Source organism: Lolium perenne, chromosome 3 (assembly GCF_019359855.2).
Source record: "Lolium perenne isolate Kyuss_39 chromosome 3, Kyuss_2.0, whole genome shotgun sequence".
Lineage (NCBI taxonomy): Eukaryota > Viridiplantae > Streptophyta > Magnoliopsida > Poales > Poaceae > Lolium > Lolium perenne.
The window spans coordinates 36,492,484-36,500,453 of NC_067246.2; the positions used below are offsets into that span (position 1 = coordinate 36,492,484).

The 7,970-nt window shown below is 37.1% G+C and overlaps 1 long non-coding RNA gene across 2 annotated transcripts; it reads right to left on the reverse strand.

Moving 5' to 3' along the window:
- Positions 1–2,401: 2,401 nt before the first annotated feature.
- LOC127340734 (uncharacterized) lies at positions 2,402–5,648 on the reverse strand. 2 transcript variants are annotated; one of them, XR_011754738.1, is made up of 4 exons: positions 5,416–5,648; positions 5,159–5,330; positions 3,717–3,777; positions 2,402–2,622 (listed from the first exon to the last, which is right to left on the reverse strand). It is a non-coding gene; the product is annotated as an uncharacterized lncRNA (long non-coding RNA). The 2 variants fall into 2 exon arrangements; XR_007874840.2 differs by lacking the exon at positions 3,717–3,777 and having other exon boundaries at positions 5,416–5,645.
- Between the last annotated feature and the right edge of the window lie 2,322 nt (positions 5,649–7,970).

The following is a 7,970-nucleotide window of genomic DNA, read 5'->3' on the forward strand; positions in this document are numbered from 1 at the left end:
AACGGATCTGAAATCGGAGTTGTGTAGCTCAAGGAAAATGCGTTTAAATGCAGATAAATTTGACAAATACGGGATTATGGTTGTTTCCTGCGTGGTTCGATCGATGGTGGCCGCTGCCTGGCTCGGTCGGCCGGCTGGATCGAGTCTGCTTTGCTGGGCCGGTCCGCCGGGTGGCCGGCCCGTTTTGTTTTTTTTCTTTTCTTTATTACTTGTTTCTTTTATAAAATGAGTTTCATAATTCCGATTTGAGTGAAACGAAATTCTACGGGTTTGTAAAATTATATTGCTCAGTATAGGATAATAAAAGAATTTAAATTTTATAAATTTTTATTTTATATCATTTTATTACTACTATGCCATTATGCCTATATGTGAATAGTTTCAACATTCACATACCAAACAAGTTTATAAAAATTTGTAAAAGTAAAAATAGTGTTTTAGGACAACAAGGAACCTGTTTAAAATCTATTGTGAAAAATAAAATAATAATTATTTGCACTTGGCCTAAATGGCAACTTTGGCAATATTTTGCAAATAGAGTTTTCTAACGTTTTGTTTTCTCAAATAAAAATGCATTAAGGATTTTGAAAACCTTGAAAAAAAAGATATGTTTGATTTTGAATACTTTGAAACCAAAAGTTTTTTTTTGAAAACACTATTTTGAAATTAATTAGTAAATAACTTTAAAAAGTTTTAATTCTTTGTGAATTTTCAATCAAGTTCAATCAATCAAGCATTAAATTAAATTTTTTTTTACATTCCGAAATTTAGAAAATTCCGGGATGTGACAGACTACCACCCTTAAAATAAATCTCGTCCTCGAGATTTGTGAAAGGCTAGAAAGTTTTGGCGTTTCAGATGGGCATGAGTGCTACCACCCTTAAAGAGACTTTTGTTAGGTAGTCTTAGGTCTTGGGTTCAGGCTAAGCTCATGTTCGATATGACTTGGCACATCCTAGGATAAGACTTGATAATCGGTCATATTTGGAAAACATCTATGACTTAGGGCTCCTGAGTTAATATCCAATGGGTAGTTGTTATTCACCTATAGTGAATCACATATCTCTCCAAGGTGAGTCTTAAAGGTCCCTTCATAGTACGACTTCTAATACAAATGGTTGGTTGAACTAATTTTTGATACTGATGGGTCACTCCTTGGGTCAAACGAAAGACCAACATGAGATTACTTCAAGGCATCCTTCATATTCTTACTTGTCGGTGTCATCGACAGTCTTCCGCTATTCTTTATCTAGTGGTTGGGTCTTCAAACTCACCGTAGTCCTACGGTTGGCAGCACTTGCCTACTATAAGGGCATAATATCTATTCATCATATAGTTCAGGCTTATCAACGACGTCTCTCTTGTAGGTATGTCTCTCTAGATTTACCATTCCTCATACAAGAGTAAACAATATGAGTAGTCGTCATGGGGGCCAATCCATGTCGCACCCAATCATTTCCTTGTTTTCAGTTTGGTATATCTCGTATTCTAACTCTTGGTCAACCTCACAGGTTTGATAAAACTTATATGGAATGATTGAATCAATGTTTCAATCCCCATTATTGAATTTTTTTTGAAAACACCTCTATCGATCCCTAGCTAGGGTTTTGCATATCTCACATCCTATGCTTCTTCATCTGATAGGAAACATCCAGGTTGATTTCACTACTGTTGTCTTCAGGGTAAGTTTCCGAGAAAACATTCTCTGAGTTGGGTATAGATGAGAATAGATAGAAAGATTCCAAAGAAGATTTCGTACCCAACACATTAGATAAAAGCAAAACATCTTACAAACAACATCTAACAAGCATCAAGCAATCTGTTTCAAACACTAACAAATTAGTATGGTCATACCTCAATTTGGTATGATCAATATTTTGTTACTTTATCGTTGGTTCTCTAAAAGATAACTAATGGTGGTCTAGTCTATTTCTGCTTTGGATGTTTCTAGTTTCTATTCTACTCCTTCGGTGCATCTTCGTGTGTTGTGCAGTCTGCATCGAAGTCTTTCTTCAAATTCTTCATTTGTCTTCCATGAAACACTTCTTGTAGAATCGAAGAATGTCACATGAAGCAGCAGTCCTTCACTCCAGGCACAATGTCATCATCTTTACTTTCTTAATGGTTTCATAAGCTAGGTCATCTAAGACAAGAGGAAAACACTTTTGAAGGTGGAATAGATGAGAGTACTAGAAGTTCACAAAGCACACTTTTTTTGAAATAGGATTTGACAAAATTTTCATCCTAGGGTTTTCCTATTTCCAATCCAAACCTAGGGTCTCGATCCTACAGGCAACACTATGCTCTGATACCATTCTGTAGCACCCTACCTTTTAATAAAGGTAAGATACCTGTGTATAGTGCTATTCCCGGGATCACTGATAGCACACACATTACAAAATATAGTAATCATTGCAATAGTATCAAATTACTACATCTTTGATCCAAAGGGTAAAGTAAAATCTTACAAATTGCATAGTCACATGGACTAGCTCAACAATATTCAGAACATACACAGCAGAAAGTAAGTCATCAATGAGCCTTCATCTTCTTCATGTGCCACAGGCAGTCATGTTGGAATGTAGACTCGAGATCCTACCACATACTTCTCCTCAGAAAATCCTGCACGTTTGAATATGCAGCCCCACGAATGGAGGTCAGTACAATGATGTACTGGCAAATGACACATATATGGTGGCAGTTGTGGGCATGACTATCTACATGAAATTTGGCAAGTGGAGTTTAGGCAAATTTGCATAAAGCCAAATTTTATCCTACATTTTATTTCAAAACAAAACATTTTTGAAAATCTTTGAATGACATTACGAAATCACACCATGGTTAAATCCTCCATGGGTTTTAGAATAATCACATGGTTACATCTCCCATGAGTTTTCAAAGGTTGATACAAAATTTTAAATACATTCATAAAACAATGATGAGATTCTTCCGTACATTCCCTGCCTAGAAGCTCAAATTGTCCATAACCGGGGACACGGCTAAGATCTTAGATTTAACTCTCGAGAGGTTGTGCACTTTCACCTTACGACCCACCCTTCCCAAGAGAAGAAATGAGACAAGATCTTTCAGAAGGAGGCTTCGACCATAACTAGCTAGACCCGTTCCCGTTGGGTTGCAAGCCCCATCATCATGTCTAGCAACAAGTTTGGCCTCACAACTTACTTAATCCCGGCAGAGCCCATAATACCATAAGGCTGCACTGGAAGCTATCTAAAACATGGACGACATAGTAATCTCTTTAATCCTGGGTGGCCATCCACAAGTGAAACTCACAGGCTTAGAACCATTACAGATAATAAACCCCCGCACGATCCCCTGGTGAAAACCAGAGGTGCAGTCTAGAGCAACCACTATTCAATCGCGCACTCTCGTGCACCCACCGCCATTTGGTTACTCCAGGGTCGGAGCCCTGAGCAGCCGCCCACCACACATACAATCCACCCAGGTGATTCATTAAGGTTGTTAATTTTCACTTTTCAAACCAACACAATCGAAACAATGAAACAGCATTTGGCATTTGATGTTGCGGAGCAGAAATAAAGTATCCTATCAATAGGTTCAGGAGTAGCTACACACTACTAGGGTTTGCTAAGCATAGCATAATACTTTTTTTTTGAAAACAAAATCCTACCATGCATACTAGTTTCAAAACACTAATGCATATATAAAATAAGTAGGATTTGAATGTCACTTGCCTTTTTGGTAGTCGAAGCGCGTTCACTTCTTTTAATCAAAATACGTGCCTCTCCATACGAACTATAATATAAAATATAGCACAACATAAACACACCATTCAACAACAATAAAACCAAACCAAGCAAACAATCATGTAGTTAATCACTGTGTTTTAATCATCAGTTAAAGAAGATATGGCATGAGGTTTGGCTTGCAAGATACGAATTGGAGATATTGATTGGATGGATCAAATACTTGAAAAAGGAAATGATTATCTAAGTCAAGTGCTTAGAAGAAAAATGGTTGATAAGAACCTATGGTCAATTGTTGTTTGCTACTCAAGGATGGGAAAATGATATGATCCATGTGATAAAATCACATGAGTCTCAAATGACGCAACTCAAAATATTATTTAGTAAAGTGTGACAACACTTACTAAGTTAGTATGAGTTACACATAGGCTTGGGTATAAACAAATGATACATGACATTACTCAAATTACTCATTTGTAAGTTGAATAGTTGTAAACTAGTCAAAGGAGTGAATGAAAATGCATTTGGATAGACACGATATTAGTTCAAGGTAAAGTGTCTAGTGGTCTTGGCGTGTTCTCTGATATGTGCAATAATAATAAAGTTTTCCAGGATATTTAATTTGGTTTAGAAAACATTAATTGAGTATCCACTTAACATATACAACCTTATTAATTAGCTACCGCAAGATTTATGTTTAGTAAAAATATAAACTTGAGTTCCCTGGATAGGTTACAGTAGTACAAGATTAGAGCAATTGGAATTATCCAAAAACGATTTATAGAATTTGAATTATCTTCGAATTACTGATTCGGATAGATTTTACTAAAGCAAGTTTGTGCACGTATCAAAGTTGTACAACTCCTATACCAAGTTGAAGTACATGTTCTGAGGATTCCAGAAAGTACAAAATCATCAAATTTGGACCAGTAGATTATTTTATACAATTTTTATAGTGCACAAAAGTCAATTTCTCTATTTGAATTACAATGCGAAATCTAACACAGTACCTACACCATATTACTGCATAAACGTGTAGTACATACTGTAAGCTTTCCAAAACTATAAAGTTTGTAACATTTGGCCCTACGGTTGATTTTATACGGATTTTTCAAGGTGTGCAACAAATCTGAGATTTAAATTTCGAATTTAAAAACGTGTTTGACTAAAGCTGACTGTATAGTTGACCGCTGACTGTACTGCTGACTGTACCGCTGACTGTACTGCTGACCGTACCGCTGACTGCAGTTTGACTTTGACCGGACTGAGTTGACTATGCTGATGTCATGATGATGTCATAAAGTTGACAGAAAAATTTACTCAGATGGAAAAACTTTCTACATCAAAGTTGTATAGAATTAATAGATCTATTTAACGAACAAATTACTTTTCACAATAGCATAATTAGTTTGACAAGATCTGGATTATACCTTATAAGATCTGAATTTTGTAACATCATTTTCTCCTTGCTCGGTGAACGAAACAAGGTGAAACTTGCGGCAATGGAAAGATCTTGACGAGAGGAACAACTTCCGTGTTGAAGTCATGACGATTCGAGATAGTTTTGAAACTCGATTTGGCTCCGGTTGACTCGAAATAGATCTGTAGATGAGCGATAAATCCGTACGTCAAATCGAAAAACTTTCAACATGAAAGTTGTAGAGGATGATCAGATCTACATACTCACCAAAGGAATTTGGATTTCGTGGAACGAGCACGAACTAATTGAAGATTCCCTTTGTCAGACCTGACGCCTTGCGAAGCGAAATTATCCGTGTATGGTGGATGAAAAGAGATGAGATTGATCGGGATTGAAAGATCTCGACGAGATCTACAACTTTCGTGTAGAGCCCGAAGCGATTTGAAGTGGTTTAGGAGGTCAAAGCAACGAGTTAAGATTCGTTGATCTATAGTTTCGAGAAGAGGAAAGGAAAAATGAAACTGCGATGTGGTGGTGGCTTTATATAGGCCGTAGGTCGGTGAAAAAGATGGGTCTCAAAGTTAGGAACGCGTAGAAACAAACGGATCTGAAATCGGAGTTGTGTAGCTCAAGGAAAATGCGTTTAAATGCAGATAGATTTGACAAATACGGGATTATGGTTGTTTCCTGCGTGGTTCGATCGATGGTGGCCGCTGCCTGGCTCGGTCGGCCGGCTGGATCGAGTCTGCTTTGCTGGGCCGGTCCGCCGGGTGGCCGGCCCGTTTTGTTTTTTTTCTTTTCTTTATTACTTGTTTCTTTTATAAAATGAGTTTCATAATTCCGATTTGAGTGAAACGAAATTCTACGGGTTTGTAAAATTATATTGCTCCGTATAGGATAATAAAAGAATTTAAATTTTATAAATTTTTATTTTATATCATTTTATTACTACTATGCCATTATGCCTATATGTGAATAGTTTCAACATTCACATACCAAACAAGTTTATAAAAATTTGTAAAAGTAAAAATAGTGTTTTAGGACAACAAGGAACCTGTTTAAAATCTATTGTGAAAAATAAAATAATAATTATTTGCACTTGGCCTAAATGGCAACTTTGGCAATATTTTGCAAATAGAGTTTTCTAACGTTTTGTTTTCTCAAATAAAAATGCATTAAGGATTTTGAAAACCTTGAAAACAAAGATATGTTTGATTTTGAATACTTTGAAACCAAAAGTTTTTTTTTGAAAACACTATTTTGAAATTAATTAGTAAATAACTTTAAAAAGTTTTAATTCTTTGTGAATTTTCAATCAAGTTCAATCAATCAAGCATTAAATTAAATTTTTTTTACATTCCGAAATTTAGAAAATTCCGGGATGTGACATTTGGTCACTTGCCTTTTTCTTTCGATCCCCTGCCGCTTCTCAAACGGTGATACCGCTGCTGCTAAATGGGACCCGCATGTCATCCTCTATGTACACTCAAGTTTCTTTTCTTGAATTATTTTTGGCTCCTGATATTTGGTCACTTGCCTTTTTCTTTCGATCTCATGCCATGTTTGAAACGTTGAGGAACCTGCTGGCTCATGGGACCCGCATGTCATCCTCTATGTGCTATAAAAGTTTATTTTCTTGGGTTTTTTTTCACCCTCTGATTTTTGTCTATTTCCTTTTTCTTTTGATCCCCTGCCGCCTTGGAAACGTTGAGTAAGCTGCTGACTCATGGGACCCGCATGTCATCCTCTATGTACAATCAACTTTCTTTTTCTTTTGATCTCAAGCCGCATTTGAAACGTTGAGACCGCTGCTGCTAATTGGGACCCGCATGTCATCCTCTATGTACAATAAAGTTTCTTTTCTTGGATTATCTTTGGCTCCTGATATTTTGCCAATTGCCTTTTTATTTCGATCTCATGCCGCCTTTGAAATGTTGAGTAAGCTGCTGGCTCATGGGTCCCGCATGTCATCCTCTGCGAACAATAAAAGTTTCCTTTCTTGGAGTTATTTTTGACCCCTAATTTCTGGCTATTTGCCTTTTTCTTTTGATCTCCTGCCCCCTTTGAAACGATGAGGACGCTGTTGGCAGGTCGGTCCCACATGTCATTCTCTGTGAACAATAAAAGTTTCCTTTGATGGATTTATTTTGAACCCCTAATTAATTTCGGGATATTTCCTTTTTTTCCTTTGATCCCCTGCCTCCTTGGAATCGTTGAGGATGCTGCTGCCTCATGGGTCCCGCATGTCATCCTCTCGGAACGATAAATGTTTCTTTTCTTGGATTTTGTTGACCAAACGATTTTTGGCTTATTTTTTCTTTCGATCTCCTGCAGCCTTTAAAACGTTCAGGGCGCTGCTGGCTCACGGGTCCCACATGTCAACCTCTATGAACAATAAACGCTGAGGATGCTACTGCCTCATGGGTCCCGCATGTCATCCTCTCAGAACGAAAATGTTTCTTTTCTTGGATTTTTTACCAACAGATTTTTGGTTTATTTTTTCTTTCCATCCCCTGCCGCCTTTAAAACGTTGACGACGCTGCTGGCTCATGGGTCCCCGATGTCAGCCTCCCCGTACAAGAAACATGTGATATCTTGATTATTTTGCAGACAATAAACATTGTATTTCGCTCTGAGCTATTGCAAACGGATAAATTAAATCTTTATTTTTACATAAACAAACTTATATGTTGAATCTCCTTGTTTTGTGTTTTTGCGAAGCATAGGACTTTCCTGTTTTTTTTAGAAAAATCCGAACTTTCCTGTTTTGGAGTGGGCTGAAATTGTACGAGTCAAAAGGCCCAGCAGGATAGTTCGAAGGC